We start from the raw sequence: 24,639 nt of genomic DNA, 5'->3' as shown, positions 1-24,639 counted from the left end.
ACAGAACTAAACTTTTATACCGGTACATCGGCAGACTTCAATTTTATTTTCGTCTGTCTCTCATGATAGAAAATGTCGTGACGAGAAACGAATGCGAAATATATTTTTCCCCGGGACCAATCAATGAAAAACAAGTGGACGATCGCTTTCCGGCATCAATGATCCGCTTTTTTTCTTTTTTTTTTTCCTGAACGAAATCGTTAACTCTCCGGCTAGTGAAAATCGAGATTCAATCTTCTTTTTAATATTCACACATATGAAGAAATTAATTTATTTGTCCACAATCATAGAACTATATATATGTTTACCGATATTATTATATATTAATATATATAATTGTTCGTACGCGATGAGTGTAATTATTAGTTATAATTAACAGTTATTTCTGATAAATGATTATTTTTAAATCTGAACAGTGTGAAAACGCTTACACGATTGCAACAGTTTTGTATCAACAGTTTTCGCAATTCCGCGGTTTAATGAATTATAAAATAGTCAAAGTTGATTCCTGTAAAATTTTATTTCGAGCGAATTAATTCGTATAACTACGAAAATCATAAAGTAACATTTCACTACAGCGCATAACATCTATGAAACTATGTAAAACTATACGGAAACGCGATGGAGAATTTATGATTCCGTGCGATCTGCGGCAGACATTTCCGCAAATCCATAGTGAATGATTACGTGCGGAATAAGAAGCTACCGCGAAGAGATATCCGCGCCGTTTTCTCTTTGTCGGTCGGATGATACGAGGGGATATCACTTTGTTGATACAGAATATTGCGGAAAACGTATCAAGATACTTTACGTCGGTTAAATTTGTTGCGCCATTTCTTTTGTCTCCTCTCGTTCCGTTGAACGTCCAATTATTTTTATGAAACCTTTAGGCAGTTGCGCTTGTGTTTGGACGCGACATAAGTAACGTCGCGGAAACCTCTGACCTTATTATATCGCCCGTGTGCCAACTTTTCCTCGGACGCACCGACACAATTGCAAAAGCTCCTTGGCGCAATAAAAAGGAAAACGAAATGTTAAATGCCGAGCACAAATTTGCTTTATATATATGTATTATATATTGTATATATATTTCGCGAAATTGAAACTCTTCTTCTTCTTCCGTAATCACACCAGAATTTCACTACTTTTATTTTTCAATATAGATTTCCCGCCTTATATATATTCGTACAAATTGAAAGTTAATTAAAGAGTAGGTAGAGCTATGTCGATATTTTTTAATGAGGTATAGCGGAAAAACTTTATAAGAGAGTTATTCACATTTGATCGTTTTCCAATAGTGTATCTCGCGTTATTTAAAGAATAAACTTGAGCGCGCGTTTTCTCTTTGACGTTCGTCAACGAGATCGATTTAATCATATATACATATACATCTATTCCCAAAGTAGCTCAATGACATTCGTTCATTTAACAGCGGGGAACACTAGTCGGCACACTGTATGTACCTGTATGTACTATACGAACTAGTTCAAACTCTCTCAAAGTCGTTGCATAGGATAACAACGCGGCCTGCATTTTTCACGATCACTATTTATACTTGGCGCCACCAGTGTAAAGCCTTTTAAACGCGCCAACGCGCAATCAATTTTCACGAATATATATAAGATTTCTTCGACTGTGGACTTTGATTCCGATATTAATTTTTCCTTCGTTTATTTAGAGTAACGCAACGGCACAAGAAGTAGCAGTATCGTTAATATAGTAGAGCTTTCGCGGGAAAAGCAAGTCTCGTTTAATAATTTCCGCTTTGACTGGCTTTTCGGTTGCGCAACTTGCGTCAACAAATCTGCGTTATCGCGTTGCAATATCGAGCCAAGAATCACACGAAAATGAAATTTCCATCAAGAGAGAGAGAAAGAGTGTGGAATGTATTTTTAATTTTAGAAAACATAATATTTTGTCTTTTTCCTTTCTCTTTCTCGCGCGATGCGAAGGCAAAGGAATTTTTTAATAACGGAGCTAGCGATCTCGAAATCTTCTTATCTTTTTCTTCGCGCAAATACGTCATTCGCGTCTTGACATTTACTCTGGCCAATTGTCTTCAATTGACGTAGTCCGTGATGCTAAACAAGTTCACCGCGAGGAATTCGATTAAGCCGCTGCGATTCAAGCGCAAAGATATTCTGCTCCGTCAATCAGGCAGAAAGGTCTAGGGATTCCGTTCCGGTGATCACAAGAGATTCACGACGACCCAGTCGCTTATCCGTATTTCCGGTGAAAACGGTAAAGGATTCGATTGAATTTAGCTCACGCGTTTCGTTTACTTCCGCATTCTCGACCGTCGCACAAAGTTCGTTCTCATATATATATATATTTTTTTTTCTCATAATATTTTATCGGTCTATCTTTATGAGACTTTGAAAAAAAATAACTAATCGATATTATAACACTTTCTATTAATTCAAGCTCTGTTAATGAGTTTAATTATATGTATAACGTATGACTTTTTTTTAATTCTGCTACAGAATTTAATATAAAAATTAATCGAGAGGAAATTTAAGAGAGAAATAATTTCGCTTTTTATTGTATACGTGTCTTCTCTCTCTCTCAGAAAAAAAAAATTTGACATAGCCAAAATAAGACATCAAAATTTTTTTTAGAGAGAAAGAAAACGTATAGAATAAAAGAACGAAATTATATTTCTCTTATTTTTCCTTAATTAACTTTTATTAAATTTTGTAATAGAATTGAAAGAAAAATCATGCGCTATACATATAAGTATTCCACATATATGTATATATGCATGAAATACTCTATTAAACTCGATAATAATAATAATTTACGCGACTCGATGACGATGCGCAATCATCTAGGTCTGGCAAAGGAGTGGCCGAATCTGCCGTTCGTTCTTTTCCATCCTCGTATCGCTTTTTGGATCGCCAACGTCGATCGATGTAACGTCGGCCGCCTCGTCTTATGACAGGAACAGACCTTGTGTTTAAAGGACGGTAGAGGGTTGGAACACGCGTACGAACACAAGCCGAGGTACACGAACACGGCCAGCGAACACGTTACACGCGAATATATTAAAGGGCTCGCGCTGGTGTGCGTGGACGAACTGGTCTCGGACAGACTGGAACTTGGCCGCTATAATAGGTGAGGCTCCGCCACCAAGTTTAGGAACTTGAGGGAGAGAGGGAGGACGAACTGCTAGAGCGGAGGGTCGGGCAAGTTCGGACACGTACTGCGATTCTGCAAGTACTTTAGCGTCGTTTCTCTGGGTACTGGCGGGGCGCCGACACTTTCACGGTACTGTTTTAGGGCTTAGAAGGATGTCTCTCTCTCTCTTCTCTCGTCGTAGGTTTTCCCGCTTCTCCGTGTCGTTGCTGCAGATGGACGCTTTCAGCTCTCGTTTATTAATCCGTACTCGGTGTTCACAGCGAGATTAAACTCGTCTTCTCCTGGTACGCGTTAAAGATTAAGGATACGGGGGCGCAGAAATGTTGCTTTCCCTTGAAACCCCCTTCATTCTGAGATCGATCCTTTGAGCGAGTGTCGTCGCGCGACACTCGATGTCGGAGATGAAATTGGCAGCATCAACGTTACAATATCGTTATAAAAATTATAGATAGATTTATGCGCGGAAAGATGGTTTTCTCGTCTCGTTTTAAATTATCGAATGTCCTCCGCGCCGTAAAATTCCCTCATTTTCCAAATTTTCTCGTCGTTTATCGATCTGGCAGCTGGCAATTACGTCGCTCGAAAATGCGAGAGCGGTAGTCTGCGCGTGTCGTAATAACAAAAACATGTTCGAAATGTAACAATTATCGACTGTGACGTTGCAGTTGTTGCGGGGCCTTTGTCGAGTGTCATTTGCACACGCGGAAATATCGCGGTGAAAGTTCTATCAAAGCGCGCAAATCACACACGATTATATTTTCGACTCGCGCGCGCGGGCGCGTGTTTTTCGAGGAAAGAGGTATAAATAAAAAAAAGGAGAAAAAAAAATACTCTCGATAAATCTGTGCTCTATGAAAAGCCGCGTTGTGCGAATACTACAGATATTTTCCAGTTAATTTTCAAACGGTGTACAAGGACGTACATACATATATTGTATATAGGGTTTATACGTGAATCCGCACACGTGGATCTGGGTAAAATCAATTTTACTTACTTCTTGTTAGAGACGGCTTTGTAATAGAAATGCCTGCTCCCTCCTCCGTCCCCCGTAAGATTCATAGTTATGACATAGTCACTTATCCGAGCGCCCTAGATTTTTCACCATACTCTTACGCTTCGCCCGTGATTTCTGCACACTCGTGTTTTATGCAAGGGATGATGATCGATAATTCTTGTCGGTAAAGAGCCGGTCAAACTTGCAACGCCAGCGAATCTCGCGGCATATTTGCATTGTTAAGGAGCATCGATGCGAACCAACTCGTCAGAGTTTAATTATTGACTATAACGTGACGCCGTAATAATTACAATCGAAAATGGAGAAATATAGATATGCATATATAAAAAGAGAAAGAGAATGCCGCGCTTTTCTCTCCACTCCATCCTCGATAATAAATACATTTAAAAAGCCAGCAATTTTACTAACGACATTGCGTCTGTCGAGTGTCATTCACGCGTTGTTTTTTTTTTAAATATTTTTTTACTTGATATTGTGATAACATTTCTGTTATTTAGCTGAAACGTAAATTGGAGTTACGTAGGGGACAATTAAAAAAAGGGTTTTTGTACCTATAAATCGCGCGTTTCTTTAAAAGATCGACGTAATTATATTTATACGATTTGCTAACTGTATAAGGTTAGATTAGAAAAAACGTTGAGTTGCATTTCTAAATGCACTCACATTTGTATGTAATTAAAATACGATAAGCAGAGCCACTAAGGGGGATAAAAAGTAACGTGTATAATACCGGGGGAGCGAGAGGGAAAAATATGTCGAGTATATGTTTTCTTTGCAACGTAAAATTGCAACTTCGATCGGATCGGAGTTGCATTGTGCATTAGATTCCAGTTAACCGTAAATATCTCGGGATGCCGGTAGCGTTTCGTGAGAAAACTCAGTTTACGATATCGTGCAGCCGTGTATACCGGTGCGCAGGTAGTGCGGACGGATAAAGAAGAAAAGATTAAAGTGCTCGTGGACGCAGGGAGCTGCTCCACTTCTTCCAAGTGCAAACACGGACAGGCAGGGAAAAGCAGGGTAGTCGATAAATAGCAAATACGCGAGAGAAAGAAAGAGGACGAGAGAGCGCGTCTTTAAAAATAGAGAAAATAATTCCCGGTTTATTCGCGATCAAAAGAAAAGACTCCAGAGGGTACCATTCGCGAATGGGGGTTGCGTTAGCCGGGAATTCTCGCGACACGCGACACTTGTGTATGTCTGTGTGAGTGTGTGCGCGCGATATGCGAGGTTCAGCACGTGATGTTGCTGCTGCTGCGACCAGGATAAGTGGTCAGGGGGAGGGTATTGGGGGGAAAGGAAAGCTGAGTTTTCTTTCTCCGAGGGGGTGGTTTAACGAACCGATCCGCCGCAGAGTTTTTCTCAGACCTTCTTCCTCCGTCCCGGAACTCGGTTTCTCTCATCCTTCCGTTTCTCATCCCCATTCGTCGTGACGCGCCCTTTCGCCGCGTGTCCTAGGCATCCTTCCCACACCTCGCTCTATTCCGGGTGATCTCATTTCTTAATTTCCTCCTAGCGACACGTACGACGTCTACGATGCCCTTCTTCCAATTTTGTAGGAAAGTGAGGGAGCCCACGCACGACCGATTGCGGTTTGAATGACAGGGATTACGAGAAATTTCTCTCTCGAGATGAAATAGGCTTTCCGCCCCCGTAAGGCGTCGGTCCTTTTTTATTAGAAGATTGCGCGAGAGAATTAAATTTTCGTCGTCGCTTCGTCGCGAGGAAGAGTAGTCACGTGCGTTTTCACGGTCTGCGTGAATTAAATCGCGCGTGGCAAAGATTGAGTGCTTCATTTAGATGCAATCGCTTGACCGATGGTATAATAACGCTGTGTCGATACGGCTCCGATAAAAACTGACCCAGATGACGTGACTGAATCGAGATTTAAAGTGCGTGACTAACGTGGAAATATAATATTATTATAGTATAGCAGATTCGCGGAAGCTTCGGCGAATCTATGCTAATAATGTCGTCACGTTAATCACGATGCGTTCAGTTTTAACCTAATTAATTTTTTTAGATGTATTTTAAAATATTTTGTATCTTCTTCGCATATTTAAAGATGTATTAGCTTAAATTTCGTCATTATTTGATATATGTTTTTTAATTCATTTGAATATAGGTAAAGTGTTTCTGCGAATCTGCTATAATAATAGTATATTGCTATGTTAATTACGGTGCCCTCAATAAATTTTTTTAGATTTTAAAATATTTCGTATCTTCTTCGCATAAAGATACATTGGCTCAATCTTTGTCAACAATTTTATATATAATTTTTAATTCATTTGAATGTAGATAAATTAATGTGTTTCCGTGAATCTGCTATAATAATGTTATATTATTATTCACGACGTATTTAATTTTCATCTTATTTGATTAATTAAAAAAAAAATGTATTTTAAAATATTTCGTAACTTTTTGCACATTTAAAGCTATATTGTCTTAAACTTTATCATTAATTTTATACATAATTTGTAAATCATTTGAATTTAATTTTTATTTCATTTCATTATTTTTTTCGGATGTATTTTGAAATATTTCGTACCTTCTTCGCATATTTAAAGGTACATTGTCGTCAATTTTATACACGATTTTAAATTCATTTGAACGCGAGGTAAATTAATGTATACCTTTTCATACATATATATTGGTTTGATATCCATTTTACAATGCATTTGAAGAATATATACGTATATATATGTGCATTTCAAGTTTGTTCGAGATCCCCGGCCCTTAACACGTACGTTACAGAAAGAAACTCTTTTATTCCCCGGCGAGATTATCGCGCGGTCGTCTTTCGCATGAAGCGAGATCTTCATTTCTGCGATTACGTGACTCGCGGAGCGAAATCTCGAGCGCGCATGCAACTCGCGCGATTAATGTCGTGCTTTATTGCCGTATAATTTTTATCCCGGAGCTTCACGATTCATTGGGCCGTCCTCGTTTCCTTTGTGATACCGATCGATGCTGGGACGTGAAAAAAAGGGGGAGACGAGCGCGAGAAAATCGTCTCTCTCTCTCTCTCTCTCGCGCCGATAATTCGCATTTTTTTTCTCTCTTCGCTCTCTTTTCAGAAACTTTTCCCCCACCGGCAGTTTATTTCCCCGTTGCGACATCGCCGGGGCACGATAATTCCTCGCGTAACTCTCTAATCGAGAAGAAGCGATTCTCCTTTCGCTTAATCGCGAGCAACTAGTTAATTTTCGAGATGAAATTTTCATCTCGACGTCGCGCGACGTCGAACGGGAAAGTTTCGTATAAAGGAATGGAAATTTGTCCGCCTGTGTAATCAAGAGTAAACTATGGAAAACTGGCGCTTGTCTAGCGCTCGCGAGCGCGTCAAAGGAATCTTAGGATCGTTCAAGACCTGCAGTTGTGCCGAAAAAAAAAAAACAAAAAAAAACAAAAAAAAACATGCAAAATTGATCGTCCGAACCCATTAATAATGGGGACAAAGCCGATTATCGTGTCGCGGCATTTTTCACCCAAAGCTCGCCCCCTTTCTGCCCCCTCTCCCTCCCCCTCGTTGTTCGGCCGTAACATAATTCATTCGTTCCACTTCCGTCGAATGTATTGTATTTGTTGTTAATATTATTGGGACGTATATTTGTTCGGTGGGCTTTGCGTTTAAACTGCGAGTGATATATAGAGTACTCTCCGTCAACGAAGTTAATGTCCAGCTTGTCGTTCCCTGTTATCATTATCGATACAATGAATTTGCATTTGCATTATAATGGGGAAATGAAGGGGGACGGGGGGATATAATTTTAATTTCGACGTTGACGCCGAGATTTGTATGTATGTGATACTCGTCCTCGCGCGATATACCTACAAATTTCACATAAATTTTGTTCGCGATGTATGCCGCGTTCATTATTCCATTACCTACTCTGTCCCCTCATTGATTTCTCATACGGCTAACTCGGTCGAATTGATTTATTTTTAACGCGAAATCAAATTCCGAACTAATATCGAAGGTCACTGTTAACATTTCAACTCGTCTCACGCGTGTCGAAAATTGTTCAACGAAGATTGTTCAATGAAGTTTAGGCGATAAAGTAGACATGTGAAGTCATAGTCTGCGACAATTAACATACATTTACATATATATATAGCGCGAATCGCGTGTTATCGATTCTTTCATGCTCTACAACGTTCTTCATCTATTACGCTATGGGGGGCTACCGACCTTTGATCATTCACTGTGCAGTCGACGTTGACACATTTCCAGTAAATGTATTTATATACCTCGAACGAGGGATCGATGATCCGGAGTCTCAAGGATATATTTCGGACGATGGTGGCGAATCGTCTGAAAAGTTTGCGAACACACAATTTATCGATCTTGAGAAAAAGGTGGATGTGTGCAATTTTTTTTAGTAGAGGGAGAAGAATCGAAAAATTGCGTAATTCTTGATCGAAGAGGGTTGTACGATAATGCATTCACTTCAATCTCGGGATTGACAACCTTTCGTACGTAAACGCGTGTCCGAGGAAGAAAGAGGAATAAAAGTACGATATTTATGCGAGTTCGTTTCGTCGATTTCGAAAGAGCGAGCTTTCATATGCTTCGATTTGAGCGCCCGCTCGTTTTACTTATATTTCTTACTCGACTCTCTCCCCCACCCTCTCTTGTGCTCCAGACATGTACATCGAATCCAATATTTCCCCGTCGGTTTTTGGAGGATGCATCTCGGCTTTAAACCCGATTCTGTCGCGTCGACAGTTACAAACGAGACGTCCTATAACTGTCAGCGCGATGAGGGAGCTTCCTTTCTTCGGAATTGCATGCAAATATCTCGATCTCATCTTGTTTGCCGGAAATTATGCCTACCGCACAAGTTATTGCGTTTCTGTAATTTTCGCAGATTTACTATAGACAGTATCTTAGACAGTATATAAAGACGAGAATAATTTTTAATTATATCATGAGGTACTTTTGAATAACATTTTCTTCGCCTTCTTCTTCTCGAGAAGTTGTCAATTTTTTGGATGAAAATTGTAGAATACTTATTGTAATTTCTGAAAAATTTTTAATATTTACTATTTTTTTTGCTTTCTAGTAAAATTACATGGCACATTATTGTTGAAATATATTTTTTGTCTTGACATATAAAATACCCGCAGATTTATTATAGACACTATATGTAATATAAAGACGGTGGTAATTTTAAATATATATCATGAGATACTTTTAATATTAAATAATAATTTTCTTCACCTTTTTCTTCTCGAGAAATTGTTATTTTTTGGAATAAAAGCTGTATTAATTGTAGAATACTTATTATAATTTTTAAAAAATTGACAACTGGCAATTTTTTGTGAAAAATTTCAAATTTTTACAACTGTTTTCTCTTTTTTACTTCCTAGGAAAATTACATAGCAGATTATTGTTGAAATATTTTTTTCTTGAATCTTATAATATATTATATAAAATATTTATACATTAAACTTCTGCTGAAAATCGCGCAAATTTTCTCGCGCAATTCCTACTCTGCTCCATAATATAGATTAGATTATTGGCAAAGTATATATATATTTCTCCCTACATTATAAATATTTAAATGCGAAAAAAAAATACACAAGCTCTGTTTACCGAATCGCGCCTAAAGTGTTCCCTCGCACGTGTTTCGAGCGCATACATATATCGCGGAGCTGGATGCACGCATGCACTCGGCACATATCCGCAATCTTAGATCCCGGCAGCCAGTTGATACGAGAGTGATCGCGATTGAATCTCGCTGGCGGAATCGATTCCGCTTCCGGCGTTGTCTCGTGCGGAACGATTTCAGGTTATTTCCCATCGTCGATTCTTCGATGTCTGCGCGCGAGATGAGGAGGAAGAGAGAATCTGCGTGGATGAGCGATAGTGGTGCGAGAGATGGTGGTATAAGAGTGTACGGGACGATATATGTATAAGCTACTTGTTTCAGTTCGCGTCAACGGATCCGACAGGGGGGGAGGAAAGGAGGGATATACGAATCTATTTGAAGCTAAGAGCCGCCACTCGTCGCTTTTTGCCCTTTTGCGCGCTTCTATATTCAGCCGCAGGTGCTTTCGGGATGAAACTTGCTTTGTGCGTAACCAGTCACGATGAAATGAAAGGAACGTTTTCCACCCATTTGCTTAGCTTTATCAAAAAAATTGATATGACAGTGCGCGGAATCATTTGATACGCGTCGAGCCTGGGTTCGCGTTTGCCAAGTTTCAAAAATGAAACAATGAGTGAAAAAAAGGAAAAAAAAGAAAAAAAAAAAAGAAGAAGGAAAATGAAACAAATGTTTTTCGCGTAAAATGTAAAGGGAAAGCGCTCCTTTGGAAGTGAAAAGAGCTCTCCGGACATCTCTCCTACATTTCATGTACGATATAATTTTATTAGCACGCTCTACAATTTTATTCGTTCGTGAAATAATTAAAATTCGTTCTTTCCACTTGACGCGATTCTATGCACAACGCCTGGGGATGCGCGCAAAATCGCGACATATAAATTCGGCTCGCGAATACACATGTATAAGGGTGGGCTGCATTAATCCGGCTGCGATACGCGATACGACAGTGTGTCCCTGAGATTCTCGAATTACGATTTCGACAATCAACGTCGCCAGACGAGCCTGACGCCGCGCGCTAAGTAATTTGCTTTGAGGCTGGCGTCTCCGATGACAGTATTTGGTCGCACTCCGGGTTAGAGTGGAGCGGAGGAGAGAACTATAAAGGAAGCCACGGTTTGTTAACGGTGGATTAATTTACTGCCTGGAATCGCGTAATCCCAGCGTACTTTCGGCGCATCTTATTGATCGAAACAGGGGGTGAAAGGGGATGGGAGGGAAAGAAAAGAGGGTGCTTGCGCGAAACCTCCTACTTATGGCGAACCAAGGATCGTGCGATTGTTTGCGCTTACCCGCGATAGATTGTAAAGTAGAACGAAAATAATGTTGTAAGACAACCTGTCGAATCCGAGCAATCATCGCGTTTCGTCGACGGCGGATTAATTCGACAAATATATAGGCCACCGTTCGTCGATCGATAATATAATTGACCGTGATCAATTTGGAACTGATTACTCGCGACATGGAAATGTTGAGGAATGGAATTTACGGGAACGAAACGTCCGTCATCGATTCTATCTGAATCTTTAATGTTTCTTTTTTTTTAATTCCGACTACCACCCGGTTTTCTCTCGCCGGAGAGAGAAAAATCGGACGGCGGAAAAGAGAAGACGCGGCACTCTACACCTAATTACGATTGCCATTATTCCGTAATCGCAGAGTATGTATAAATGATCGCGGAAAGTAATATCGATCGAGTGTACAAGTAATTTCTCTCTCTCTTTTTTTTTTTTTTTTTTTTAATAGACGACATATACGCTCAACTCGACCCAGTTCCATCGTGAATGCGCCGTGAACAATATTTGTCGGCAGTTGCGCAAAGTGTAACAATTGCGCCAAGTTAGTTCACGACATCTGACTTGATGTAGAATTAGTTTTCCCAGTGCAAGATAGCACAATTGCCGTTACTTTGCACGCTACATTCTAACTTCTCGTCGCGCGCGCGCGTTCAAATGTCGTAAATACTATTATTTGCATGTGTAGAAATTGGTTAACACCGTCTTCGTCGTGTCTTAAGTCGCCGTAGGGCTTCGCTTTTCCCTCCCTTTGTCTTTTTCAACGTTAAAGCAATCTCTCGCGATTGCATTTAAAATAACGAGCGCAAAGGACTACATACATATATAAGATCTATTTTCTTCTCTAATTTTGATCTAACAAATTAGCGTAAAAAAAAGAAACTGATTGAGTACATATTATTGTACTCGATCGAAGATCGATGAAGAAGAGTTCGTTCGTTCTCTCTCGAACTTTTTTCCCCCCTTTCACAAATATTCCTTTGTACACCTTTCGCGTCTCACGGTATTCGTCGATCGAGCTACTGTTTCTATTCTTCACTCTCCGCGAACTCTCTCCTATCGTGTTCGGTCATTGAAGTAGACCTCTCGATCTCCCTTTAAGAAACTGCCGAAGACCATCCGCGGATGCCGGTTTAGCCGCTCGTTTTTCCCGATCTCGTAACAATGCCGCCAACGGAGATTCATGGTCGCTCTAGGAAAAAGGTGGGCCGAAAGAGTAGCGGAGAAATGGGTGTTGTCACGTCGAGTAATGTATCTATCTCCGTTTCTTTCTGCCTTACCTATCTACCCCGCTAATGCTAATCGTTCACTGATATCGGCGTCGTTCAAAAGGGCATTAGCCGCTTTTACATTCGCCATCGCTCTCGATTACGAACACGATTGTCGATGCGACGTGTTTCCTTTGCTGAAGACACTGCAAATTAAAAAAGGGCTCTGATTTGACAGATTTTCGTTCGTATGAAAAATTTTACATTATAACATTTTATGCATATTTTCGAGAGAAAAAAAATAATCGATCGTACAAAATTTATCAAAGTATAATTTATTAAAATTGTCTCGTTTATATATACTTGTCATTATTTTCTACTCATTTTGTTAGGTCTATAATGATATCGTTTTATATAAAAGAAATGGAAAAAGAAAACATTTTTATTTCTTTCGGATTAACGTCGTAGTAAAGTTACATTTCTTGCTTGCTTATTGTATGACTAGAAAGCGAATTCGCGATGCCATATCAGCGAGTGGATTTATGCACTTAATATGAAAACCCTCGGGCGATGAGGAAAATATGGTCTCCTATGATGAAAGTGGGATGGTGATTCTAAGGGCACGGAGAAAAGACCGCGGTTAAATTAAAGCGCAGCAAGAGAATTCCAGGCGGTGCAAATAATCTGTCGTTTGGCGACGAAGATGTACAAAAGATTCAAGCGAGCTCGTCTGATCTCTAACAATAAGGCATTTGTCTCGCTCGTCTCGTATTCCTAATTGAGTCTGGCAGCTTGAATCACTTTTCATTTATATATACGAAACTGCTACACGGCGATTCATTTATACTTCGCTTATAATCGAAAAACGTACATTCATACATAGAGGGTATTTTACTAAGTTACATGCTATTTGTAAAAAGAATTTAATATACATTTTTTAAAAATTTTATCAAATAAAGAGCTCTCTCTCATATATATATTTAAAAAATTTAAATATATTATAAGGAGGGCAAAAGAAAGGGAAAAGTACAAAATTTTAACTGACATTAATTAGATTTATACATATTCTTATATATCTTATAAATTTGAATATTTTTTATGAAATCATTTTTAAATATATATATAATTACATATTTTATATTATATATATATATACAGAGTGTTTGGTAATAATAGAGCAGATTAAATCGAATATATACGCGCAATAAATAAATTATACACAGTTGGAAAATTTGTGTTTTCTTGTTAAAAACGGTCCCCGTTAAAATTTTTGTGTTAAATATTTAACACATTCATGTGTTAATTTAACATATTGTTGTTATGTTAATTGAACTCAAATGTTAAATTATTAAAACAACTAAAAAAAAGTGTAAAAATAACACAATGTATATATCTATTTTTAATTTTACAATTAATATGTTCCGTATTATTAGTGACAAGATTTATCTGTTAAAATTCACAGAAAAAAATGTTAATTTTACTTTATAATATAAGTGGGGGTAATAAAATGTAAAATTAACAATTTTTTTAGTTAATTTTTACATTAAAACTGGGTTAATTTTACACAAAATTTATTTTAAGTTTATTTGAAGTTTGCATTTATTTTATGTTAAAATATTAACACAATATTTGTGTCACCATTTAACATATCCGTATTATGTTAAATTAACACAAAAATTTCTGTGGACCGTTTGGGACATGTGATATTTGTTAAATTTAACACAAATTTTTCAACTGTGTATATGTATTTTAAACTGTAGAGATGAATTATTTATTAAATGATGAATGTCGAATTAATCACGAAGCTTATGTATATTTTATTTATTTAATCCTGCGATTATTTTATTACATGTCTTCAACGTGTTTTCAATCCGAATTATATTTAGATCATTGATAAATCAAAAAATAATGATCGGTGACACTTCGTTAAATTTTCTAAACGCGATGAATATCGGAAAACTGTTAATGACTATTAATGATTAATATGATTAATATGAATAATTGACTTTTACAATTTAATATGTAATATGTAATTACATATATCGCGATAATAAGTTTCGAAATGTATTTTTCGCGTAATTTTTCATTTTAATCAAGTAAGAATCGAAGTGACAGGAATCTAAATTATAAATTATTGTTTTGCGTTGCGATCTTTATCAGACAGTAATTATTATATTATTTTTCAACGATCTAAATATAATTTAGATTGAAAACGCGCGATAAAATAATCGAATGACAGGATATCGAGTAAATAAAATAAGAATAAGCTCGTGAGCGCATATTAAATAATAGCGCGTCTAATAAATAATTAATCTCTATATACTTTAAAATACTTGTATAATTTAATATTCCGTGTATATACTAGATGTATGTTAATAATTGTTACACTGTAAAAGACTTTCGCATTTTACTTAATCCTGCATATGAGCGAGTTATATACATATATATATATATATATATATATATATATATATATATATATATTTGATTATATATAAGAGCAGAAACCATAAAATGAAATTGGATCGATCTGTAATATCATATTGTAAATCATCTGCAATACAGCTTCGCCTCATTATAACAAAGCGTGCAATCGTCTGGATTCTGCTACTCTCATAAAATTTCCATTGAAAGTATCAAATTTATAGCACGTATTCTCATTACTTTCTACTTCATAATCACGACACGACGATGTATTCGCGCGTCGAAGAAATATATCTCATCTCGCTAACAACTTAAGTTTAATTCTCGTGCGCGCGGAAATAATAAGCTGAATTGGATTATTAATGTCGCGTATTAATCCAGCGCGTTACGCGCCTTAATGATACGTTTTCTCTAAATTGATGAAGCTCTTGACTCTCAAGATTATATTTTTGTCATAATAATGCGGGGCCACGGTGTCGAGCGAGACAGGTGCAAGATAAGAAGAAATGTCTGTCTCATCAGCGTGATGAAAAGATGATGGGATCGGGATCTTCTCGTAATGAAGCGTTTCATGGTCTCTCCGGTGAAATTTAATTGTTCTCTTCGGAATGCGAGAAGGAGAGCCACTTTCTCGCTCTGAAATCCTCTCTCTCTCTCTCTCTCTCTCTCTCTCTCTCTCTCTCTCTCTCTCTCTTTCTAATCAACGTTGCGCCTCTCCTATGAGAGCGCAACGTGATATTTTATTAATTTTATACCTCTGGTTACCTCCGTAATTGTTCCATCAATTTTATGCTCCGGGCATTTTACGGGACTAATCGTGAACGGCGTCGGTATCTCCCTTTAAAGCTTCGCCAGATATCTATAGATAGGGGGAAAAGGAGGGCGGGCAGGTCTTCTCTCGAGTCTTATCGCGAGGATGGATAAGAGGTACTTCCATCAGCGTGATAAAAAGTCGATGAGATCAGAGGCGTCTGGTGAGACGGGGTAGGTCGCGGCCTCCTGTGGGAAATTGCGTATCATGAGGAACGGCGGAATACTGTCGACCAATGGCGAGCCGTCAGTCAGCGGCGGCGTGAACGATATGTCAATGTCAGGCATATAAGGATGGGTAAGGGATATACGAAAGGCATATAAGGGGGTAATACCATCGCTTTCTTTTCCTCTCGCCCAAGGATTCTTTCTCGCGCGGAGCGAGAAGCGGAGGGAGATATGACAGATCACGAAAATAATAATGTGTCAATGTTACGATGCAGCAAAGTGTTTTCCGCGTCATCGTTACCGGGTTTGCCTGACCACTAGATACCTTTACGGTCGTCAGCCGCATCGATTCGCGCAATAACGTATGTCAATAACTCTCGTTTGAAAACCTCTGACCTTCTGGGGGACAAAAGAAAAGAAACTCTCTTCCGGATACATTCGCGATAAACGCGGGGGAAATCTGTTTGGCCGATCTCCCGATTGTAACTTTTACGGCGCGGGATGGAATTTCGAGTTAAATGGAATTCCGAGCGCGGTAGATTTTCCAAGTATATCCGGCGACGTGTGTATGCTGAAATTGTAAAACTTTCTCGCGGGGCCAACGATAAGGTCGATCATAGACCGAAAGAGGCGGCGCGCAGATCTGCGATACGATATGTATGCATTTACGGTCACTTTCGAGGCGCGACATCTAGGCCAGTCGAAGACTTTGCTTGTACAGGGTAGTAGTATCACACCCGAGTTATCGCCGACTCGTTCGCTTGATGCCGCGCGGCGACGTTTAAAATGCATCCGCGCACGATATCGTTGAATATACGTAAAATGTCGCGCTCTCCCCAGGTTCGATATAAATCTCTCGGTTCTTTTTTTTATTCTTTCGACGCTGCGCGTAAGTAACACGTGCATTCGGTCAATATCGCAACGATCTAAATGCTAATTTAGTATCAATCTCGGCGGCGCGACCATCAAGAGTAGATTGGATCGATCTGTCCCAAGAATAAACCCTTACACGATTGATGCGCATTCGTCTTCAGGATGAATATCGCGATAATGTCCGCGATACGATCTAGCCTCCGCGACGCGACATCTTTACGGTTTCGTTAATTTACATTGTCGTTCGCGTGCAATTATCAGATTACGACTACATTTTCGTAATGCCAACTTTCCCTCGCTCGCGTAAATTATTACACGTCGAGAGAGAAAGGGAGATGGAGAGAATGCGGGATCGCATACAAATCGTTGTTTTTTTTTGCGCTCCTATAATATCGTTTCTGCGAACAGGTTGCTTACACCAAACACACTCGCGGGATCTTTATCAAAATCTCTCCCAGAGAGTCGGAAGGGGGCTACGAGTAGTGCAGGCTAATTCCCGAGTTACGCACGTCAGTCGTGTCACGTGTTTGTGGGTTGTAAGTAGTAGAGTCTATTTTTAACGCGGCGCGCGTTATCGCGCGTGTCTCGTAACGATTAACACGTGTTTTTCTCTCTCTCTCTTTCTCTCTCTCTTTATGTAAATTCCTTCTCCCGATATCGATCGGCTCTGCTTCGTAACGCACACCTCCGCTATCTGATTACGCACCCCTTTTGTTGCGAAAACAAATTGGAGGAACAGAAGGTAGTTAACCGAAGTTACGACGATTTCATCATCGACTTATTCTCTCTCTTTTTCATTTTTTTATCTTTTAAAACAAAAGTCAAGAGCACGACCTATCCGCGATCGTTCTCAATAGTAGATCGCGTAATGAACAATGTAGGTGTCATAAAAAATTTACAGTTGATTAGAAAAAGACCTGTTTATATTATATGTACGAGGGTGTTTCAAAAAGTAAAAGCAAATTAAATATTTTCAGATATATAGTTCAATTAGAAATACAATGTATATGTTATTTTTCTACATAATTTTACTTTCCTTTTCACACCGTTGCACCAACTTCTTTATTCCATTAGAAAAAAATGTTTTCGGTTTGTGCCTTCAGCCAGGAATGCACCGCTTCTTTAACCTCGTCATCATCCCCAAATCTTCGTCCTTCAAGGATCAAAACACATGATAATAATCAGAAGGAGCAAGGTCAGGGCTGTATAGGGGATGCTGTAAGATCAAAGAAGCGGTGCATTCCTGACTGAAGGACCAATAAAAACTAAATAAATTTTAAACTAAATAAAAAATAAATTTTTTTAAATGAAATCAAGAAGCTGACTGCTACGGTGTGAGAAGTGTATTGAAAAGGAGGGTGATTATGTAGAAAAATGACATATCATTTGTACACTGAATTTTCTTTTAGAATTTACCCTGAAAATCATGGTAAATTTAAAAATAATATATATTACAATAAAATATAAAACATGTTTGATTAATTTTACTAAACTGCATAGTAAAATTAATCAAACATATTTTCTATTTTATTGTAATAGATACTATTATTTTTATTGTGATAAATATTAATCGGAGAAATTCTCATAAAATTCTTTCCATACCATATTGTCCCACACTGAGAGAATTTTCTTTTACACGTTCCTGAAAATCTATCAGAATAAAATATAAAACATGTTTGATTAATTTTACTAAATTGAATAATAAAATTAATCAAACATATTTTATATTTTATTATATATCTCAAAATATTTAATTTGCTGTTACTTTTTAAAACACTCTCGTATATACTGCAAGCGGTGCAGGGAATCGTACGCGATAATTGGCGGGTGACCCGGTGTGTGATAGTGGCGGCTGATGTGTTATGTTATAATGTTCGATTTCCCGATAGAATTCTTGCGCGACCGATCACACTCGACGCGATCGGCGATCATCCGTTCGCCAAACAGATGACTCCTCGGGGAATGACGCTTTCACTGACTCGCGGCGGGACAGCATCGGTGTTAACATCGAGCGAGTTTCGCGATATACGCGAATTAATTTCCGAGATATTTTTTTTTCTTTCCTCCCCCTGGGAATACTTAGTGTTTGTACGATTGGTTTTTTTCCTGTCTCCGATATATATTTTCTCGTGCGCAACCAGTATCGTGTTTGCGTGTTATCTGTGATTATATCTTAAAAAAAATCAGAATAACGTTTACATTAAAAAAATCGATCGAGGCGGAAAAATTTCACGATATATATAGAGCAAACATTCCAGAAATAGCATTCGCGTGGAATTTAATAATGAATAATTTTAATTTTAATATTTAATGCGCGCGATATTGGATAAGTTGTCGACACTTCTATATATTTAAATTCGTTTGAGAAAGAAACGGTATCAAAATTGCAGAGCTTTAAAAATGTAACTTTATCGGACATTAATTCTTTATTCTTTCCGCGCTCTTCCGGCGATATAAATGAAGAGGGTAGCGGGAGAATACACTTTACCTATCGACAATCGTAATATCGTCCCGAACGAGTCGGTCTAACCGACCGGAAAACGTATTTCGGAAACCGCGACGTTAGACCAGCACGGCGGCTTTCGAAGAAAACGCTTTAAAGTTTTAATCGTGCTTCACGACTCGTTACCTATCGACCATACTTCGGTTCTCTGCCGCATACGCTTTCGTCCCGCGTGTCCCAAGGGGCTAAACTACTTGCCCGAACTTGTTGAAACTCTCGTTGCTACAATTTCAGAACGGCTACTTACATAATCCCATTTCTAGACTCTGTTGTAACGATGAAAAATATATCTGTATCCCCTCGATTTTTTCGTCGTTTCCTTGCCTCGTTTGTATTGAAATATTAGTCCGCAGCCAAAGTTTCCGACTTCTGCGAAAGCTCCTTTCGCTAAATTGATACTGAAATATTTATACTTTTAGTGTTTGTAACGTGATTACGTTTTTCCGTTTTTTTAGTCTTTGCGAGCGAGTTGTGATATCGTATTACCAATTTAATCTTTGTTAAATTAAAATTAAAAATATTTCATTATTTTTTTCTACGCAATACGGTAATACTGATTTCAGAAAAATGCACTATTGTTTTAAAACTCATCCTACGCTATAAGTTTCAAGTTATATCGACAAATTCTGATTGAAATGCAAATGGAGTTGCAAAGTCGAAAAACTTTTTCAGCGCGTCAAGAAAGATAGTCATTTCAATGTGAGTGTCTTAAATCGTCGTGGAAAATATGTATATTTTATTTAGTGAGAATTAAAATAAATTATAATCAAATAAATTATAATAAAAACGCGACGATGCATGTGAAAACGTAGGAATAATATTCTTAGAACGTATGTTCAATGAGGTTGTATTACTTTTTTTTTTACATTACATGAAAATTCTGAGAACAAGGGATTGCCTTTAAATTTTTTTCTTATCGCGAAATTATTCTTGATCTACGCATTATGTTCTTCAACAATAATGCGTATTTCGCAGCTATGTGAACCTAGCATCCGACTTTTTCAAAATTAATTTTTTAAAACGGAAAATGATAGCATTTTGTTGTAGTTGTTTGTAGTAACAATAATTTCGTTTGTAGTTTTATCAATTAATAAATAAAAAAATTTTTTCAATGACTCGCACCCGACATTGAGATATCGCAAATCCGCTTGCGCAGTCTTCTTTAGAATCGTTTGTAGTTGTTTGTAGTGATTTTCCTTTCGTTTGTAGTTGAGCGGTTCAAAAGTTATAAACAATTGTTTATTCGTCCAAGAGGTAAATTTGTTAATTTTAAAGAATCGCAAATCCGCTTGCACAGTCTTTAGAATCGTTTGTAATTGTTTGTAGTGATTTTCCTTTCGTTTGTAGTTGAGCGGTTCAAAAGTTACAAACAATTGTTTATAATTTTTGAACCGCTCAACTACAAACGAAACGAAAATCACTACAAACAACTACAAACGATTCTAAAGAAGACTGCGCAAGCGGATTTGCGATATCTTTAAAATTAACAAATTTATCTCTCTTGGACGAATAAACAATTGTTTATAACTTTTGAACCGCTCAACTACAAACGAAAGGAAAATCACTACAAACAATTACAAACGATTCTAAAGAAGACTGCGCAAGCGGATTTGAAAAATCTTAAAAATTGACAAAGTTAGCTCTTGGACGAATAAACAATTGTTTATATAACTTTTGAACCGCTTAACTACAAACGAAAGGAAAATCACTACAAACAACTACAAACGATTCTAAAAAAGACTGCGCAAGCGGATTTGCGATATCTTTAAAATTAACAAATTTACCTGGACGAATAAACAATTGTTTATAACTTTTAAACCGCTCAACTACAAACGAAAGGAAAATCACTACAAACAACTACAAACGATTCTAAAGAAGACTGCGCAAGCGGATTTGCGATATCACAATGTCGGGTGCGAGTCATTTAAAAAATTTTTTGTATTTATTAATTGATAAAACTACAAACGAAATTATTGTTACTACAAACAACTACAAACGAAATGCTATCATTTTCCCGTTTTAAAAAATTAATTTTTAAAAAGTCGGGTGCTAGGTTTACATAGCTGTCGCGTGCAAATAATATTTTATTACTTTATTAATAGAGTTTATTATTTAAATATTTGTAAAAAAAATTGTTGTAAGGAATGATAACATTATTAATACTATTATCGCGATATTCGTCGAAATTATTCGAACGAGGAATAAAAGCGTGCAAAGATGAATGAGTTCGGACGCGTTACTATTGTCGCTTATATCGGACGGATAATCACTGAAATCGGCTGACCAGTGCTACTTTTTATCCCTAAAAAGTTTTATATTATATGACATCATGTATATATGAGCGTTTCGATAAAATTATTTAACAAATCTCGCTCAAATGAGTTATATTATACGCGCATATAATATGCAATAATAATGAGAAAGTGATTTTTACCGAGTCTGGCGATTAATCAGGGATAGAAAGTAGCACTGGTCAGCCGATATCAGTGATTATCCGTCCGATATAAGCGACAATAGTAACGCGTCCGAACTCTTTTCATCTCTGCACGCTTTTATTCCTCGTTCGAATAATTTCGACGAATATCGCGATAATAGTATTAATAATGTTATCATTCCTTACAACAATTTCTTTTACAAATATTTAAATAATAAACTCTATTAATGAAATAATAAAATATTATTCGCACGCGACAGCTATGTGAACCTAGCACCCGACTTTTTAAAAATTAATTTTTTAAAACGGAAAATGATAGCATTTTGTTTGTAGTTGTTTGTAGTAACAATAATTTCGTTTGTAGTTTTATCAATTAATAAATAAAAAGAATTTTTAAATGACTTGCACCCGACATTGTGACATCGCAAATCCGCTTGCGCAGTCTTCTTTAGAATCGTTTGTAGTTGTTTGTAGAGATTTTCCTTTCGTTTGTAGTTTAGCGGTTCAAAAGTTATAAACAATTGTTTATTCGTCCAAGAGCTAACTTTGTCAATTTTTAAGATTTTTCAAATCCGCTTGCGCAGTCTTCTTTAGAATCGTTTGCAGTTGTTTGTAGTGATTTTCCTTTCGTTTGTAGTTGAGCGGTTTAAAAATTATAAACAATTGTTTGTAACTTTTGAACCGCTAAACTACAAACGAAAGGAAAATCACTACAAACGATTCTAAAAAAGACTGCGCAAGCGGATTTGCGATATCTTTAAAATTAACAAATTTATCTCTTGGACGAATAAACAATTGTTTATACCTTTTGAACCGCTCAACTACAAACGAAAGGAAAATCACTACAAACAATTACAAACAATTCTAAAGAAGACTGCGCAAGCGAATTTGCGATATCTTTAAAATTAACAAATTTACCTCTTGGATGAATAAACAATTGTTTATAACTTTTGAACCGCTCAACTACAAACGAAAGGAAAATCACTACAAACAACTACAAACGATTCTAAAGAAGACTGCGCAAGCGGATTTGCGATATCTCAATGTCGGGTGCGAGTCATTAAAAAAAATTTTTTATTTATTAAATGATAAAACTACAAACGAAATTATTGTTACTACAAACAACTACAAACGAAATGCTATCATTTTCCGTTTTAAAAAATTAATTTTTAAAAAGTCGGGTGCTAGGTTCACATAGCTATGTCTCGGAACAGCCCTTCTCCTCGCGCGAACGGTCTCCTTAAAGCTATCAAGCCTCTTCGTGTTTGCAGTGGATGTTTTCCAGCGGATTATGTCAAGGTTATCGAGGTAAAAAAAATTCTCGCGTGATATTCCAACTTGATTTCCTCGAACGTGATGGGATTCTTTCTTTCTCACAAAGAGATGAATATTTTCACACGTTATCGGGCGAATTCCCGATGCTATCCGCTTCTCGGCTGCGAATTCTTCGTCGTTAATGGTAGACAATATGGAAAACAAGTGGACCATGAATGTGCGCGCATATACTATTCATGGCAGCGGAAGAGGGATGAGAGGGATTATTTGTGTCGCTTCCTCTCTCTTTCTCTGATGAGACATCCTTGCGGAAAGAATGCATTTTATTGCGAAACTACGTCCTTTGGCGAAGTGCTTCCGCTTCCTCTCCTCGGAGGAAACGCAAAATCGCGCGCCGTCAACCGGTAACCGGTATCCTCTACTCGAAGCAGTTTCAACTTTCTCCAGCTCCGACACGCATCTTCGAGGAGTTTCGCGAAGAAGCCGTTTCTGCCGCTAAATCGATGATCTCGTCGCGGACGAGGGTATATGAAGAGAGCATTCGTTCGTTCGTTCATTCATTCGTTCCCTTCGGAACTCGTTCAACCGTACCGATTCATTTGTCGCATTGTCACACACCAAGAGTCCCCAAGATGGGAGATTTCCGCGCGCGGGGAATCATTACCGCAAGAAGAACTCTACGCTCCGATAAACAAACATAAATCTACCGGTCGCGAAAGGAGTTGCTCGGGGGCAAAAAGGCAGGGTGTAGGAGGAACAGGGGGAGGGGGGAGAAGGGCGTAACTCTCGTGTGCCTTCGCCGCTCTAGTACCATCGGTAATGGAACAACGCACGAACCCACACGCACGCAGGAGAAAGCGCGCTTGTGCATATCCGTCTACATTACGCTGCATAATTCATGGGGTTGTCATAGGCGCGAGAGGCGGATAATGGTACCGTACTGGCCCCGTAGACCTATTGTCCATGGGCAGGTGGCGTCAACTAACCTGGATCCGGAGGATCCAGGCTACCACGTTGACGGTAAACGCACGACTACGACGACGACGACGATGAGCCCAGGACGCCGCCGAATGTCCGAATGCATCAGGATTCACGCGCGCTGCATCCCGTGCAGAGAAATTGGACCTGTCCCCCCCTATTTACATAATCCGTTGTCCGCATATTGTCATGCGAAAATTCACGCTCATTGTGCCCCGGCGTCGTGCATTACGCGCGACAAACAATACTTGTGCAACAGATCGAGCGATGTCAAATCCGGGGAGTTATGTATATATACGGAGAGATTCTGCTGTTCTCTTGATCATCCGAGATCGAGATTGCGCGAGTTGTAAGGCGGGAAATTATTTTATGGATCGTGAAATCTCTGCAAAAATATTGTATATCAAGAAAGAAAAGAGATGCAACAAGTATACAATAGAGAAAATAAAGATAGAGAGCAATATATATTATTACATTATTTACAAAAATATATATATATATGAAGAACATTGTATATATTGTATATATGTATATAAAATATACTGTTCTCTCTCTCTATATATATATATTCTTGTAAATAAGTAAATATATATATCTATATACAGCTTTGGCCAAAAATATAAAGTACCCATTCTTAATTGCGATAACATTTAAAATAGAGTTGTGTAAAAAAAATAGTTGTAAAAAATTTAACGTTTATTTTAAAAAATTTAATATTGACAACTATTTTTTTTATTTCACGATTCTATTTTGTTTGATTGTTATTGCAATTAAGAATGGATGTTTTATACTTTTGGCCAAAATTGTATATACATATATGTATATAGTATACATATAGAAAGAGAGAAAAGAAAAAATAGAGCAGTATATATATTACTACATTATTTACAAAAATAAGGCCTTTTTTTA

At 37.8% G+C, this 24,639-nt stretch overlaps 1 protein-coding gene across 4 annotated transcripts in view; it reads left to right on the top strand.

Moving 5' to 3' along the window:
• LOC145934366 (kin of IRRE-like protein 1) overlaps positions 1-24,639 on the top strand; it is a 506,904-nt gene that overhangs the window by 14,288 nt on the left and 467,977 nt on the right. The window lies entirely within an intron of this gene.

The sequence above is a fragment of the Prenolepis imparis genome, unplaced genomic scaffold, assembly GCF_030444845.1.
Source record: "Prenolepis imparis isolate NDT839.2.m4 unplaced genomic scaffold, iyPreImpa1.0 SCAF_3, whole genome shotgun sequence".
Classification (NCBI taxonomy): Eukaryota; Metazoa; Arthropoda; class Insecta; order Hymenoptera; family Formicidae; genus Prenolepis; species Prenolepis imparis.
Note: the sequence above shows the minus strand (reverse complement) of the source record. Positions and strands in the feature narration are given on the sequence as shown.